Below are 18,364 nucleotides of genomic sequence, written 5' to 3'. Positions count from 1 at the left end.
TATATAAATTATATTTATATACCTCCATTTATTTTAATTATAGGCCTTTCTTGGGTAAAGGTAACACCTTTAACCTCAGGTACAATCTACCACTAAGTGAGCTACACAACTGTTATAGATTTGTAAATCACTTCTATTACAAAAATCTTAAAGGGGTATTCCAGGCAAAACCTTTTTTATATATCAACTGGCTCCGGAAAGTTACACAGATTTGTAAATTAGTGTAGAAAAAATATTGCCCGGACCTTCCAAGGTAGTGTAATCAATTAAATATAGGATATGGATAACTGAGTCGTACTCCAATAATAATTCAAAACAATGATTTATTTTAAATGTATTCTAGTACAGTGCATTACTCCTCACAGGGCCCATGTGAGAAGAACACATATAGTAAATATACAAAGTTAGACAATCTTAAATTATAAAAATATGTAAATATTAAAATATAGCACTGGCATATGAAATAGCTCTATATAGACATATTGATCTTATATCCTCGCAGTATTAGAATGATGCGATATAAGTGTCCTTTTAGATGACAGTTATATATCAAATTATATACTGTGTTACCGGTTCTGTGATGGAATGGATGGTGTGGCTCTGACAGCTCTCGCTGAGGCAATTAAAGTTGTCCCTGTGCCTAGATACTGCAGTCAGCGGTCTTAGATGGTGCTGTGGCTTTAACTCTCAGGGTCCAGATGTTTTGCGGTGGTGCTCGTCACAGGCTGGTGGCGCTGGCAGGCGCCGATGGAAAATTTGCCAGGAGACCGTGCGCTGGCAGGCACTTATGATGTTGGTTTCCTCACCGCTGGACTTAGAAGAAGCCGGAGACCGCACGCTGGGTAGATGGAACTTGCCTCGTGTAGATGGGGTGTGACGTCAGCTGAGCCGGAGCTGGACAGATAATATCAGGACCGGACACTAGTCTGGATCGACTAATGTGTAGAAAATCCACAGTAAGTGATTGGCTTACTCCCTGGATAATGGATAGAGTTCATAAAGAGCATAAGTGCCAGTGAGAAGGACTAGACGCGTTTCAGGGTTCTCAAATACGACCCTTTCCTCAGACCCTTTGCACAGCTCTAAGAGAGCAGTTAGACAGAAAACAACAACTCAACTTCAGAAGCTAATAACTATTGGAAGGATTAAGATTTTTTAATAGAAGTAATTTACAAATCTGTTTAACTTTCAGGAGCCAGTTGATATATAAAAAAAAAGTTTTGGCCTGGAATACCCCTTTAATCCTTCCAGTACTTATCAGCTGCTGTATGATCCACATGAAGTTCTTTTTTTTTTTTTTTCCCTTTCTGTCTGACCACAGTGCTCTCTGCTGACACCTCTGTCAGTCATGAACTGTTCAGAGCAGGGTAGGTTTGCTATGGGGATTTGCTCCTACTCTGGACAGTTTCTGACATGGACAGAGGTGGCAGCAGAGAGCACTGTGGTCAGACAGAAAGGAAATTCAAAAAGAAAAGAAGTTCCTGTGGATCATACAGCAGCTGATAAGTACTGGAAGGATTAAGATTTTTTAATAGAAGTAATTTACAAATCTGTTTAACTTTCTGGCACCAGTTGATTTAAAAAAAAAAAAAAGTAGAGTACCCCTTTAATGATTGGCACAGTGGGCGTATTATCAGAATTTTTTTTTTTGAACCTTGAATATAAGGACTAGCTGACTCAAGAGCTCGGTACACCGCTAATAACTCCTTGTAATTTAAAGATTTATCAGACAACTCTTCTCATGACCCCTGATAATTCAAATTCCCTAAGTGAGCTCCGCACCCCCAGGGGCTAGAATCTGTAGTAATGATGACTGGGTTCTGAAACTGCCAATCTACATCTCTAGTCAAGTTTCCTTCAACTAACCACCAATCTAGAGAAGCGACAACAGTGGAAGATAATACAATACGTCTTTCCAAATCTGATTGAGAACCATCCCAAACCCTCAGAAGTTCTAACTGTAACTCCCTGGAGTGGAGTGGAGCCCAGGGAACTGCAGGAATGGCTGTTGTAAAGAGACCTAGACCTGACATTCCTTTCATAATGGAAATACGTGGACATCTGATGATTTCTCTAACTAAGGAGATGATCTTCTCTATTTTATGGACGGGAAGAAAGGATTTCAGGACAATGGAACCAAATAAAATACCTAAAAAAAACTTTTTGTAGGGATAGCAGAGGATTTTTCCCAGTTAATTAACCAATCTAACTTGTGAAGGATTCCTATAGTATGGTTAAAAAATATCTGTACCTTTTCCTCCGACTTTGCTACTAGAAGGAAGTCGTCTAGGTTCGAAAATCCCATCTCCCTCTCGGATGTGAGCTGCCATTTCTGCAACCACTTTCGTGAACACTCTCGGGGCAACAGCAATCCTGAAAGGCAGAATGCAAAACTGCAGGTGTAGTAATTGGGAATTTATGTGAACTGCTAATCTTAGATTTTTTTTTTAAGGGGTATTCCGAGCAAAAACATCTTATCCCCTATCTAAAGGATAGAGGATAAGATGTCTGATCGCGGGGGGGCCTGCTGCTGGTCGCTGCTGGTGACGTCACGCCCCCTCCATTCATGTCTATGGGAGGAGGTGTGACGGCTAGCTGGAAGCAGCGGGACCCCCGTGATCAGACATTTTATCCCCGGAATACCCCTTTAAAGTCCTTGTATTGGAACATGAAGATATGCGTCTTTTAGATCTAGAAAACATGAAACAGTTCTTGAACAAGAGGTTGACCATAGATTTTATTGTTTCCATCTTAAAATGATTGTACACAAGGAAGCGGTTTAGAGGTTTCAAATTTATGATGACTCTGAAATTCCCATTTGGCTTCCTTACTAGAAACAGAGTTGAGTAAAATCTCTGGCCTTGCTCTTCCGAAGGCACCGGGGTTAAAACTCCCCTCTTGATTAAAGGAAATCTGTCATCAGAATCACCCGCACTAAACCTGTTACACAGGCTTGTAGTGCGGGTGATCCTGATTAAAACGCTCCTTACCTAGTTAAAAATGGTTCAGTGGTTCTTAAGATATCTATATTTTTAGTTTTCTGTTATTCCCTGGCTTGGGACTCAGTGGGAGGTGTTATCATCTGGGACTCGGCCACACGTCATTCTAGCTGGGCGGAGCTGCCGCCCGGCTCATGAATATTCATGAACTTATCCTCGCGGCCCTTCCCAATCAGACCTAGAAAAAGGAGTTAGACTACAAGGATATGGTCATGAATATTCATGAGCCGGGCAGCTCCGCCCAGCTATAATGACGTGTGGCCGAGTCCCAGATGATAACACCTCCCACTGAGTCCCAAGCCAGGGAATAACAGAAAACTAAAAATATAGATATCTTAAGAACCACTGAACCATTTTTAACCAGGTAAGGAGCGTTTTAATCAGGATCACCCGCACTACAAGCCTGTGTAACAGGTTTAGTGCGGGTGATTCTGATGACAGATTTCCTTTAAGGACACAACCTCTCGCTTTAGAGAAGACTGACCAGTTAAACCTAAGGGATTTTTTGTAATCAGGAAACGAGTAGGTGGCCGACTGATAAACTCCTACTGAAGGCCATCTCGCATGGTCTGAATAACCCAGGAACATCCTGAAATTCTTTCCCACTCTGAAAAGAATTCTCTTAGTCTGCCACCTACTCGTAAGATCCCGTCACTGGGAGATGAGCTTTTTAGCAGAAATGCTGGGCTGGGCACTACCTTTATGGGAGAACTTCCACTTGGTTGGTATAGAGGACAGAATTTGCTCCCTTGTGACATTGTTTTGCAAATCCGTTGACAGCTGATCTATCCACAACAGCAATAATCTAGCAATCTGTTTTTCACCATCTCCTGCTTTGTAATAAAAGTGACGGTGACGGAGTCTCTGGGGGGTAACAGACAGTTAGTAAGGGGGGCTGTAGACAGAGAATTGGCATAGTAGGCATCAGCCCTACTTCCCTGTGCATCCCCCTGCCGCTATAACCTTACCAATGCAGGATGAACAATTAGGCTTGTCATAATCAGATTCTAAAGCAACTTCACACATGGCACATTCTCTATGCTTGAATTTTTTAGTTGCTTTCTTAGGTACATGATCTAAGGAAACATAATTAAACTAACATCAGTATATACATTAAAAGAAAAAACTGGATACACTCACCTCTCCACCAAAGCATGGTATCGTAGATGGGTTCCTGGAAAAGGATTCAGAACGGTCCCGCTTAGAAGAATCTTCTTCTGTGGAGCTCACCTTCCACTCTGTGCTCCCTCCTGTAGGCTTGCTAGGTAGCAGAAGAAACGGGCTGTCCAGTGCAAACACTCGGAATTAGAGCAGCAGCCAAAAGAGCTCCTTTTTTAAAGCTGCCGCTCTGAGAAGGCCCCTAGACGAGGCATCTGAAGTCACCTCCAGCGCCCGTGTCAGCCTCACTCCTCCCTAGCTGTCACTTTCTGATCTGGGACCAGAGGATTAAGCCCCACCTCCAATATGGGCATAGCCATCATAGCCCCCCACCGCGCGAAACTCTGCAGGAGCTCCGAACCCCTTCCAGCCCCCTACAGGGGAGAAAGGTCACCAGAGTCTGCCTCAGCTAAGGTATACACAACCACCTACCACAACTACAGGCAGGTTAGGGCAAGCAGTGACTATAGAGACAGAGGGAGATGGAGGTGGGTGGCAGTATCAGGGAATACTGCTGCTGGGGGTGCTGCCATAAGAACCCCCCAACCAGGGTGTAATAGAGGCCCTGAAAAAAATCCCAAAGCTAAGGAATAAAAATCGCCTCCCAGGACCTCCACCACCGGTTTCCAAAACCTCCCAAGAGACATGGATTACTCCAGGCTTCCTAGGGACAGGAAACCACTGATGCATAGGAGGGCTGTACTTCCTTTTTTACTCTAGGTTTCCTGTCCCTAGGGGAGGATTCCATCTCTCTGATGGTGCTGTCGTGACCAGGTGTAAATTTGCCTTTTCAAAATTATATGTTTTTGCCCTCCCAACCTGTCTTTGTTTTCTACACTTTAAGCCAATAGTAACTATATTGTGGTCGCTATTACCGAGGTTTTCACAAACACTTACATTTCCATGTGCAATTGATATGCCACTCCCTCTAGATAGGTGCCCAAATAGGAATCCCAATCCTTTTATTATTTTTCAAAATAAACTTGGCACTCAGAACTTGATGCAAAGGGTTTTATTATAACAGTCCTTTAATCAACTGACATTTCGGTTCTACCAGGACCTTCCTCAGAATTATACAGGACTGGTGCAGAGGAGAAGATGAGAGGCGGTGCCGTGCATATGTGGTTGAATGTAGCGTGACCGAGACCATGTTCACGCTACATTCAACCACATATGCACAGTTACATTTCCAACCAGCTCTGCATTGTTAGAAATGACCAGATCCAACAAAGCATCACTTCTTGCTGGGTCCTCCACAAACTGGGTCATAAAGTTATCCTGCAATAAATTTAGGAATTTTCTCCCCTTTGTAGTTTTAGCCAAACCCCGACCCCAAACAATTTCTGGATAGTTAAAATCTCAGATTATTACCACTGTACCAGTCTGGGCAGCCCTCTCTTTTTGTGTATGCAGCCGACCTTCTATCTCCTCAGTGGTGTTGGGGGGTCGATAGATTACACCAAAAATGATCTCTTTTGTTATTTTACCTACAAGGATTCCACATCCTCAGAATCATTACACACTATGGCATTGTTCACACTGACTTTCATACCGCTTCTAACATACAGACAGACTCCACCACCTTTCCTGTTTACCCTATCCTTGCGAAACAGTGTAAACCGATGCAGATTGACAGCCCAGTCATGTGAGGAGTCCAGCCATGTCTCAGTGACCCCAACTATATCAATATGTTCCTCCAGTATCAAGGCCTCAAGCTCCCCCATTTTACTTTCTAGACTTCTTGCATTTGGGAACATACACTTTACAATTCCATAAAGTTTTACACATTAAATCTCACCAATGGGATTTTTTGAGTTATTGGGGCTAATGGGATCTTTTGAGTTGTTGGGGCTACATTTATTTTCACCGCTGGTTTGTAACACATGGAACTCCTTATCCACTGCTCTTAACCTCCCCCCACAGGTCTCCTCTCCACCCACCAATATGTCCTGACCCCTCTCTAACTTCTCTGCCCCACTGTCTGCTTGATTTGCTCTACTGCCGTCCCCCCACTTACCTAGTTTAAATACTTGGCCAACCCTTCCAGGATTCTCTTCCCCAGCACAGTGGATCCCCTTCCATTCAGATGCAAATTATCTGTAGAATAAAGTTTGTACCCCAATGAAAAGTCAGCCCAGTGCTCTAAAAACCCAATACCTTCCCCCTTACACCACGACTTAAGTCATGCATTTAACTCCCTAAGCTGTCTTTCCTGAGATTTGCATGGCACAGAGAATACAACCTTCCCTTTAGGTTGACGCCTAGTTCTCCTTTATCATTATTATTTAAGGACCTTCACCTACCATGTATTCTGTCATTGGTTCCCATGTGGACCATGACAGCTGGGTCAACCCCAGCCCCCCCCCCCCAAGTAATTTGTCAACCCGTTCCCCCACATGCCGAACCCTGGCACCAGGAAGACAGCAAACCATTCGGTTGAGGCGGTCTGGGCGACAAATTATTCTATCCGTCTTCCTGATTATAGAATCCCCTACAACCACTGTTTTGGTCTACCTGCATCACCATCCCCCGCACTACTAGTGGGACTGTTCCCCTGGCTGTTAGGAAGACCAGTATCCACTAGGGTTGCAATCTCTGATCCTGAGGCCCTCGCAACCTGGCAATTTTGCTTAGGAGATCAGAAGCAGAAGTGGCTTTCCTTTTCCTTGCCCCCTTTCTAGTCCCTCTAACTACATTAATTGAGCTCCCTACTTGGGCCTCCTGGCTAGTTTCTCCAACCTCCATGTCTCCCCCACTAACTGTTTGCTCTGTAGGCAGTATGCTCTCTTCAAGATTGTCCATGGCCCTCAGTGTTGCATTTTGCTCCTCTAGATCTCTAATATGACCTTCCAGGTGGGCAACATGCTCATATCTGCCACAGCGGTATTAACCCTGAAGCTGCTGCTCCCGAGGTGCATACATGTGGCACATTGTGCACTGAAGAAAACCTCCAATCCTGCTGTCCATATCCTTGGTGACAAACAGCAGTAATTGATTATAAAGGAAAAGTAATACTTAAATCTTTAATCTCCTGCTTCCAACTGTTTTCAACTTCTATTTTTAAAACTTTGCACTTATTTCCTCAGCCGCTCTTTAGTCCACAAGCCACAGATTTATGCACTAGATCAACCAGAGCTTATTTTTCCTGGGATCCCTAGGATTTTCCATGTTAACAGTTTTTACACACAAACTTGAAAACTTTAGTCAAACTCGCATTAACTTCCCAGAGATCGCAGTTTAAATTTTTTTTTCACATTGCCCACAACAACTTAACAAAAATAAACAAGATAACGCACAATAAACTTTCACACACTTCAACCACTTCCCTAAAATCCCACCCTTAGGCTGATATCCTACAGAGTCCCTCCTAGACCCTCTAGTATTGAAGTCTTATGCCCCCAGAAGACCTCCAAAACTGACTCCCCCACTTGTGAATTATGCCGCTTCAATGACAGCCCACAAAGGGTTCTGCAATTTGTTTCTTTCCATGGCTAAACGATTTTAACCAACTACTCTACAGCAACAATTTCTTCAGTCTGCTCACTGGTTGCTTACCAATGACATTCTCCAGTCGTGGCTAGTTGATTTCATACCCCTTTACTCCTTAGCCTATTTTGACCTTAATGGGGTACTCCGATGCAAATTTTCTTTTTAAATCAACTGGTGCCAGAACGTTAAACAGATTTGTAAATTACTTCTATTTCAAAATATTAATCCTTCCAGTACTTATCAGCTGCTGTATGCTCCACAGGACGTTCTTTTCCTTTTAAATGTATTTTCTGTCTGACCACAGTGCTCTCTGCTGACACCTCTGTCTGTTTCAGGGACTGTCGAGAGCAAGAGCAAATCCCCATAGCAAACCTATCCTGCTCTGGACAGTTCCTGACATGGACAGAGGTGTCAGCAGAGAGCAATGTGGTCAGGCAGAAAATCTGTAGTAGCTGATAAGTACTGAAGGGTTAAGATTCTGGCACCAGTTGATTAAAAAAAAAATTTTTTTTCACTGGTGTACCCCTTTAATGACCAAGGCAACATTTTTAAATCTGACATGTGTCCCCTTATTTGGTAATAACTTTTGAACACTTTTACTTATGAAAGCAATTCTGAGATTGTTTTTTGTGACATATTGTAAATTTAGATTGATATATTTAGCAGCTATGCAAAAACTATAAAAAATGAGCATTTTTATAGATTTTACATTTTGTGCTTGTACGACAAATAGTAATTTCACACCAATTTCACATTTGATAAACATTCTTGTACTTTTCTAGAATGTTTATAAGTTTAGCAGCAATTTTCCAGATCTTCAAGAAAATTTCAAAATCAGATTTTTCAGGGACCAGTTCAGTTCTGAAGTGGATTTAACCCCTTAAGGACTCAGACAATTTTATTTTTATGTTTTCGTTTTTTCCTCCCCGCCTTCAAAAAGTCATAACTATTTTATATTTTCATCCACAGACCAGTATAAGGACTTGTTTTTTGCGCGACCAGTTGTCCGTTGTAATGCCATCACAGTGTATATATATATATATATATATATATATATATATATATATATATATATATAATTTATTGTATTATTTTCATAATTTTATTTTTAAATTCCAATTTTTTTACACTTTACTTTTTTTTAATGATCGTATAAATAATACAGTGGAGTACACATCTGTTCTCCACTGTATAATGCCTATGCCTGTCAGTTTTACACAAACAGGCATAGTATAGCAGATCAGACTCTACTTTAGGTAGAGGCAGATTGCCTTCCGTAGCCATGACATTGTCAGGCCTCCGGTTGCCATGGCAACCATCTGTTTTACTGACTAGAGTTAGAGTAATGTTAATTAAACTTGCCATAAGCAATTTTATCACTACAGGCTACTACACAGAGGACTACAATATCCTGTGTAAAGTCTTTACCTTGAAATGAAAAACTTAGGGGGAGATTTATCAAAACCTGTGCAGAGGAAAAGTTGGCCAGTTGCCCATAGCGATCAATCAGATTGCTTCTTTCATTTTCGAAAAGGCCTCTGAAAAGTGAAAGAGACAATGTGATTGGTTGCTATGGGAAAGTGGTCAACTTTTCCTCTGCACCGGATTTGATAACTCTCCCCCTTATTTCTTACTTCTTCTGAACTTTTCTTACTTGTCTAAGGAGAGAATCAGCTAAGCAAGGGCCCCTTAGCAAATCTGTGCCTGTGTGAACCGCTAGTCGGGCCAGATGAACGTTTTCTGTCAGAAGCCATCCTACAGAGTTTTCCAAAGACCTCAAGGATTTATAAACTCATGAACGGCTCAAAACAACATCTACACTCCACAGAGGTGAACTCCTTTAGTACTATCTACCTCTGGTACTGATCAAGATCTGTGACTCCACTATGTGGAAGATGTTCAGAACATTTTTTTACTGCTCTACTACAATGCTCTGTGAGTCATGTTGTTTTGGTTTGCACTGCACACACAAGGCCTTTCACATACCATCAGTCAGGACTTCGTCACTAGGACTATATACCATTAGTGCAGCCCCTCACCACTGACAAAAGCTTGTGTGGTGACTCTACTGGACATTTGGGGTTCATTACTACCCTTGCCAACTGTAACCCTACGGTAACTCATCTGGGATGAGTGAGGCTACAAGTATCAGTCAACTCCACACCACTGTGCACCTTATAGGGTCACCACACAGAATTCCCACTACTATGTTCAATGCTGGGATGATGTGCATGCTGTCCTTAAATGTTCTAGATGCTTTATGCTAGATATCATAGGGCTTGTGTTGTATAGAGTGTTCCACAGCTCATTATGCCAGAAAAACATGGCAACCATTCAAGTGTTTTCTTTATTCAGATACATATATTTAATTTATACAAGAATAGATGTTATTCCTGGATATAAGTGGTTTCCGATTAGTTATTCTCTGGTGAATCCCTTTAACCCTCAGTCTCTTGAGAACTGAGAAGTTCGGAATTGACCTTTGCTAAAACTAGCTTATCCTGCAGTTCTTGGGGTGTTTTTCTGGGATGCTTTGCAACTTCTGTAAATAATTTGCTGCTGCACCTTTAGAGCAATATTGGCAGGTTAACCACTGTTATAAAGACTCCGTACTCATTCTTCTAATCTAAAGATAAAGGTTTTCATTGAGTCCAAGTACATTGGGGCTGAGCTTACATATAAAATAAAAACTAGGCTACATTGCTAGCCTTAAAATCTGCACCAGAATTTGCATCTAAATCTATAGATATGTTACAGTATTATCACAGCCACTGACACAGCCACTGTCCCTACCTGCTTGGATCATCCACCGTAAACGATGGCCCCCCCAATTGGGTGATGGTCCCTACTTAAGTGCTTAGAGACACAGGTGAGGTCAAACAAGCCAGGTCAACATGAAACTGGATGTAAAGACAAAATTAGAGTGCTAAAAGGAAAACCCAGAAAACATGTCAATGGGTCAAAACCAGGAGGGTGATGTCATACAAAATCAGAATCAGAGGCAGAACAAACAACAGGCAAATGTCAAACTAGGAGACTAATGTCAGGTTCAAATCAGTAGACAAAATGATAGTCAGGGAACAGGCAAACGGTCAGGATCCAGGAAAATCTGATTATATGGTAGTGCTAGCGAAGGTTTTACTGGAACAATCTCAGGTGCCCATTTAAACACACGCAGGGATAGGTGGTGCCATACAGCGCTAGTACCCTTGGCAATCTGGGGACACAGCAAAAGATGGGAGCAGCACAGGAGACCGGCCAGTATACGGCATGGGAGCAAGGTCCTGACAAGTAAGTACTGCAGATGTGGCTGCCGATAATGAGTTGTTAGAACAATACTCTTTGTAACATCTAGTGATTTTTGCTACATGTTGTGTGTGCATGATAATTAGTGTTACGCCGAGCGCTCCGGGTCCCCGCTCCTCCCCGGAGCGCTCGCAACATTCTCGCAATTGCAGCGCCCCGGTCAGACCTGCTGACCGGGTGCGCTGCGACACCTCTCCCAGCCGGGATGCGATTCGCTATGCGGCAGGCGCCCGCTCGCGATGCGCATCCCGGCTCCCATACCTGACTCGCTCTCCGTCGGTCTTGTCCCGGCGCGCGCGGCCCCGCTCCCTAGGGCGCGCGCGCGCCAGGTCTCTGCGATTTAAAGGGCCAGTGTGCCGCTGATTGGCGCCTGGTTCTAATTAGTGAATTCACCTGTGCACTTCCCTATATAACCTCACTTCCCCTTCCCTTCCTTGCCGGATCTTGTTGCCATCGTGCCAGTGAAAGCGTTTCCCAGTGTGTTCCTAGCCTGTGTTCCAGACCTCCTGCCGTTGCCCCTGACTACGATCCTTGCTGCCTGCCCCGACCTTCTGCTACGTCCGACCTTGCTCTTGTCTACTCCCTTGTACCGCGCCTATCTTCAGCAGTCAGAGAGGTTGAGCCGTTGCTAGTGGATACGACCTGGTTGCTACCGCCGCTGCAAGACCATCCCGCTTTGCGGCGGGCTCTGGTGAAAACCAGTAGCAGCTTAGAACCGGTCCACTAGCACGGTCCACGCCAATCCCTCTCTGGCACAGAGGATCCACCTCCTGCCAGCCGAATCGTGACAGTAGATCCGGCCATGGATCCCGCTGAAGTTCCACTGCCAGTTGTCGCCGACCTCACCACTGTGGTCGCCCAGCAGTCGCAACAGATAGCGCAACAAGGCCACCAGCTGTCTCAACTGACCGTGATGCTACAGCAGCTACTACCACAGCTTCAGCAATCATCTCCTCCGCCAGCTCCTGCACCTCCTCCGCAGCGAGTGGCCGCTTCCGGCCTACGACTTTCCTTGCCGGATAAATTTGATGGGGACTCTAACTTTTGCTTGGCTTTCTTTCACAATGTTCCCTGCACTTGGAGATGATGTCGGACCAGTTTCCTACTGAAAGGTCTAAGGTGGCTTTCGTAGTCAGCCTTCTGTCTGGGAAAGCTCTGTCATGGGCCACACCGCTCTGGGACCGCAATGACCCCGTCACTGCCTCTGTACACTCCTTCTTCTCGGAAATTCGAAGTGTCTTTGAGGAACCTGCCCGAGCCTCTTCTGCTGAGACTGCCCTGCTGAACCTGGTCCAGGGTAATTCTTCCGTTGGCGAGTACGCCATCCAATTCCGTACTCTTGCTTCCGAATTATCCTGGAATAATGAGGCCCTCTGCGCGACCTTTAAAAAAGGCCTATCCAGCAACATTAAAGATGTTCTGGCCGCACGAGAAATTCCTGCTAACCTGCATGAACTCATTCATCTTGCCACTCGCATTGACATGCGTTTTTCCGAAAGGCGTCAGGAGCTCCGCCAGGATATGGACTTTGTTCGCACGAGGCGTTTTTTCTCCCCGGCTCCTCTCTCCTCTGGTCCTCTGCAATCCGTTCCTGTGCCTCCCGCCGTGGAGGCTATGCAAGTTGACCGGTCTCGCTTGACACCTCAAGAGAGGACACGACGCCGCATGGAGAATCTTTGCCTGTACTGTGCCGGTACCGAACACTTCCTGAAGGATTGTCCTATCCGTCCTCCCCGCCTGGAAAGACGTACGCTGACTCCGCACAAAGGTGAGACAGTTCTTGATGTCAACTCTGCTTCTCCACGCCTTACTGTGCCTGTGCGGATATCTGCCTCTACCTTCTCCTTCTCTACTAAGGCCTTCTTGGATTCCGGATCTGCAGGAAATTTTATTTTGGCCTCTCTCATCAACAGGTTCAACATCCCAGTGACCAGTCTCGCCAGACCCCTCTACATCAATTGTGTTAACAATGAAAGATTGGACTGTGCCGTGCGTTACCGCACGGAACCCCTCCTAATGTGCATCGGACCTCATCACGAAAAAATTGAGTTTTTGGTCCTCTCCAATTGCACTTCCGAAATTCTCCTTGGACTACCGTGGCTTCAACGCCATTCCCCAACCCTTGATTGGTCCACAGGAGAGATCAAGAGCTGGGGTACTTCTTGTTTCAAGGACTGTCTTAAACCGGTTCCCAGTACTCCCTGCCGTGACCCTGTGGTTCCCCCTGTAACCGGTCTCCCTAAGGCTTATATGGACTATGCTGACGTATTTTGCAAAAAGCAAGCTGAGACTTTACCCCCTCACAGGCCTTTTGACTGTCCTATTGACCTCCTCCCGGGCACTACTCCACCCCGGGGCAGAATTTATCCTCTGTCCGCCCCAGAGACTCTTGCTATGTCTGAATACATCCAGGAAAATTTAAAAAAGGGGTTTATCCGCAAATCCTCCTCTCCTGCCGGAGCTGGATTTTTCTTTGTGTCCAAAAAGGATGGCTCCCTACGTCCTTGCATTGATTACCGCGGACTTAATAAAATCACGGTAAAGAACCGCTACCCCCTACCTCTTATCTCTGAACTCTTTGATCGCCTTCAAGGTGCCCACATCTTTACCAAACTGGACTTAAGAGGTGCATATAATCTCATCCGCATCAGGGAGGGGGACGAATGGAAAACTGCATTTAACACCAGAGATGGACACTTTGAGTATCTGGTCATGCCCTTTGGCCTGTGCAACGCCCCTGCCGTCTTCCAAGACTTTGTTAATTAAATTTTTCGTGATCTCTTATATTCCTGTGTTGTTGTGTATCTGGACGATATTCTGATTTTTTCTGCCAACTTAGAAGAACATCGCCAGCATGTCCGCATGGTTCTTCAGAGACTTCGAGACAATCAACTTTATGCCAAAATGGAGAAATGTCTGTTTGAATGTCAATCTCTTCCTTTCCTAGGATACTTGGTCTCTGGACAGGGACTACAAATGGACCCAGATAAACTCTCTGCCGTCTTAGATTGGCCACGCCCCTCCGGACTCCGTGCTATCCAAAGTTTTTTGGGGTTCGCCAATTATTACAGACAATTCATTCCACATTTTTCCACTATTGTGGCTCCTATCGTGGCTTTAACCAAGAAGAATGCCAATCCTAAGTCCTGGTCTCCCCAAGCGGAAGACGCATTTAAACGGCTCAAGTCTGCCTTTTCTTCTGCTCCCGTGCTCTCCAGACCTGACCCATCTAAACCCTTCCTATTGGAGGTTGATGCCTCCTCAGTGGGAGCTGGAGCGGTCCTTCTACAAAAAGATTCTTCTGGGCATGCTGTTACTTGTGGTTTTTTTTCTAGGACCTTCTCTCCGGCGGAGAGGAACTACTCCATCGGGGATCGAGAACTACTGGCCATTAAATTGGCACTTGAGGAATGGAGGCATCTGCTGGAGGGATCAAAATTTCCAGTTATCATTTACACCGATCACAAGAATCTCTCCTATCTCCAGTCTGCCCAACGGCTGAATCCTCGCCAGGCCAGGTGGTCGTTGTTCTTTGCCCGTTTTAACTTTGAAATTCATTTTCGCCCTGCCGACAAGAACATTAGGGCCGATGCTCTCTCTCGTTCCTCGGATGCCTCGGAAGTAGAGGTCTCTCCGCAACACATCATTCCTCCTGACTGTCTGATCTCCACTTCTCCAGTCTCCATCAGGCAAACTCCTCCAGGGAAGACCTTCGTTTCTCCACGCCAACGTCTCGGGATTCTCAAATGGGGTCACTCCTCCCACCTCGCAGGCCATGCGGGCATCAAAAAGTCCTTGCAACTCATCTCTCGTTTCTATTGGTGGCCGACTCTGGAGACGGATGTTGTTGATTTTGTGCGGGCCTGTACGGTCTGTGCCCGGGATAAGACTCCTCGCCAGAAGCCTGCTGGTCTCCTTCATCCTCTGCCTGTCCCCGAACAGCCTTGGTCTCTGATTGGTATGGACTTTATTACAGACTTACCCCCATCCCGTGGCAACACTGTTGTTTGGGTGGTCGTTGATCGATTTTCCAAGATGGCACATTTTATTCCTCTTCCTGGTCTCCCTTCAGCGCCTCAGTTGGCAAAACAATTTTTTGTACACATTTTTCGTCTTCACGGTTTGCCCACACAGATCGTCTCGGATAGAGGCGTCCAATTCGTGTCTAAATTCTGGAGGGCCCTCTGTAAACAGCTCAAGATTAAATTAAACTTCTCTTCTTCTTATCATCCCCAATCCAATGGGCAAGTAGAAAGAATTAACCAGGTCCTGGGTGACTATTTACGGCATTTTGTTTCCTCCCGCCAGGATGACTGGGCAGATCTTCTACCATGGGCCGAATTTTCATACAACTTCAGAGTCTCAGAATCTTCTGCTAAGTCCCCATTTTTCGTGGTGTACGGCCGTCACCCTCTTCCCCCCCTCCCTACTCCCTTGCCCTCTGGTTTGCCCGCTGTGGATGAAGTGACTCGTGATCTTTCCACCATATGGAAAGAGACCCAAAATTCTCTTTTACAGGCTTCATCCCGCATGAAAAGGTTTGCCGATAAGAAAAGAAGAACTCCCCCCATTTTTGCGCCCGGAGACAAGGTATGGCTCTCCGCTAAATATGTCCGCTTTCGTGTCCCCAGTTACAAACTGGAACCACGCTATCTTGGTCCTTTCAAAGTCTTGTGCCAGATTAATCCTGTCTCTTACAAACTCCTTCTTCCTTCTTCTCTCCGTATTCCCAATGCCTTCCATGTCTCTCTCCTTAAACCACTCATCATTAATCGCTTCTCTCCCAAATTTGTGTTACGCCTAGCGCTCCGGGTCCCCGCTCCTCCCCGGAGCGCTCACGGCGTCTTTCTCCCTGCAGCTCCCCGGTCAGTCCCGCTGACCGGGAGCGCTGCTCTGTCATGGCCGTTGGGGATGCGATTCGCACAGCGGGACGCGCCCGCTCGCGAATCGCATCCCAGGTCACTTACCCGTTCCCGTCTCCTGCGGTCATGTGCTGGCGCGCGCGGCTCCGCTCTCTAGGGCGCGCGCGCGCCAGCTCCCTGAGACTTAAAGGGCCAGTGCACCAATGATTGGTGCCTGGCCCAATTAGCTTAATTGGTTCCCACCTGTTCCCGGGCTATATCTAGTCTCCTCCCTTGCACCCCCTTGCCGGATCTTGTTGCCTTAGTGCCAGTGAAAGCGTTCCTTGTGTGTTCAATAGCCTGTGTACCAGTACCTTTGCTATCTCCCCTGACTACGAACCTTGCCGCCTGCCCCCGACCTTCTGCTACGTCCGACCTTGCTACTGCCTACTCCCTTGTACCTCGCCTATCTTCAGTATCTTCAGCAGCCAGAGAGGTGAGCCGTTGCTAGTGGATACGACCTGGTCACTACCGCCGCAGCAAGACCATCCCGCTTTGCGGCGGGCTCTGGTGAAAACCTGTAGTGGCTTAGAACCGGTCCACTAGCGCGGTCCTCGCCATCCCTCTCTGGCACAGAGGATCCACTACCTGCCAGCCGGCATCGTGACAGTAGATCCGGCCATGGATCCCGCTGAAGTTCCTCTGCCAGCTGCCGCCGACCTCCCTACATTGGTCGCCCGACAAGAGCACCAGCTGTCGTACTTGACCACCATGCTACAGCAGCTCCAGTCACAGCAACAGCAGCAACAGTCACAGCTACAGCAAGTTCAGTCTCAGCTACAGCAGCAACAACCATCTCCTCCGCCAGCTCCTGCACCCCTTCCGCAGCGAGTGGCCGCTCCTAGCCTCCGCCTGTCTTTGCCGGACAAATTTAATGGGGACTCTAAGTTTTGCCGTGGCTTCCTTTCGCAATGTTCTCTGCACTTGGAGATGATGTCGGACCAGTTTCCTACTGAAAGGTCTAAGGTGGCTTTCGTAGTCAGCCTTCTGTCTGGAAAAGCCCTGTCATGGGCCACACCGCTCTGGGACCGCAATGACCCCGTCACTGCCTCTGTTCACTCCTTCTTCTCGGAAATTCGAAGTGTCTTTGAGGAACCTGCCCGAGCCTCTTCTGCTGAGACTGCCCTGCTGAACCTGGTCCAGGGTAATTCCTCCGTTGGCGAGTACGCCATACAATTCCGTACTCTTGCTTCTGAACTATCCTGGAATAATGAGGCTCTCTGCGCGACCTTTAAAAAAGGCCTATCCAGCAACATTAAAGATGTTCTGGCCGCACGAGAGACTCCTGCTAACCTGCATGAACTCATTCATCTAGCCACTCGCATTGACATGCGTTTTTCTGAGAGGCATCAAGAGCTCCGCCAGGAAAAAGACTTAGATCTCTGGACACCTCTCCCACAGTCTCCATTGCAATCTGCGCCTAGGCCTCCCGCCGAGGAGGCCATGCAAGTGGATCGGTCTCGCCTGACCCTGGAAGAGAGGAATCGCCGTAAGGAAGAGAATCTTTGTCTGTACTGTGCCAGTACTGAACATTTTTTGGTGGATTGCCCAATCCGTCCTCCACGTCTGGGAAACGCACGCTCGCACTCAGCTCTCGTGGGTGTGGCGTCTCTTGATGCCAAGTCGGCTTCTCCACGTCTCACGGTACCTGTTCGGATTTCCACTTCAGCCAGCTCTCCCCTCTCAGCAGTGGCCTGCCTGGACTCTGGAGCTTCTGGGAATTTTATTCGGGAGTCCTTTGTGAATAAATTCCGTATTCCGGTGACCCGTCTTGTCAAGCCACTCCACATTTCCGCGGTCAACGGAGCCAGGTTGGACTGTACCATACGTTTCCGCACGGAGCCCCTTCTTATGAGCATCGGATCTCATCACGAGAGGATTGAACTTTTGGTCCTTCCCAATTGCACCTCGGAAATTCTCCTTGGACTTCCCTGGCTTCAACTTCATTCCCCAACCCTGGATTGGTCCACTGGGGAGATCAAGAGTTGGGGGTCCTCTTGTTCCAAGAACTGTCTAAAACCGGTTCCCAGTAACCCTTGCCGTAACTCTGTGGTTCCTCCTGTATCCGGTCCCCCTAAGGTCATTAAGGACTCTGCCTGCCATAGGAAATGCCCATCCCCCCCTCCCAGTTCCATCAGGCAAGCTTCTGTGTCCCCTCATGGCCCTCGTCCTGGTGTCACACTGCCCCGTGCCAGGTCTCGCCCTCTGCCCTCTCTCCCCATTCCTACTCCTGCGGTTCTGCCTGCCGTTGAGGAATCCCTCCATCCTTTCCCGGTGTCCTCATCCCAGGGGAGGCAGTTTCCCGATAAAGAGAAGGGGAGACCTAAGGGGGGGGGGTACTGTTACGCCTAGCGCTCCGGGTCCCCGCTCCTCCCCGGAGCGCTCACGGCGTCTTTCTCCCTGCAGCTCCCCGGTCAGTCCCGCTGACCGGGAGCGCTGCTCTGTCATGGCCGTTGGGGATGCGATTCGCACAGCGGGACGCGCCCGCTCGCGAATCGCATCCCAGGTCAC

The 18,364-nt window shown here is 46.8% G+C and overlaps 1 long non-coding RNA gene across 1 annotated transcript in view; it reads right to left on the bottom strand.

The window, feature by feature from the left end:
- Positions 1 to 753: 753 nt before the first annotated feature.
- LOC130368386 (uncharacterized) overlaps positions 754 to 18,364 on the bottom strand; it is a 36,952-nt gene continuing 19,341 nt past the window's right edge. The window contains exons 2-3 of the long non-coding RNA XR_008892445.1: positions 2,252 to 2,373; positions 754 to 976 (exon numbers count right to left, since the gene is read on the bottom strand). This is a non-coding gene — a long non-coding RNA (uncharacterized LOC130368386). The remainder of the gene's footprint in view (positions 977 to 2,251; positions 2,374 to 18,364) is intronic.

Source organism: Hyla sarda, chromosome 4, assembly GCF_029499605.1.
Source record: "Hyla sarda isolate aHylSar1 chromosome 4, aHylSar1.hap1, whole genome shotgun sequence".
NCBI classification, from domain to species: Eukaryota; Metazoa; Chordata; class Amphibia; order Anura; family Hylidae; genus Hyla; species Hyla sarda.
The sequence above is the reverse complement of the archived record's forward strand: the minus strand, read 5'-3'. Positions and strand labels throughout refer to the sequence as shown.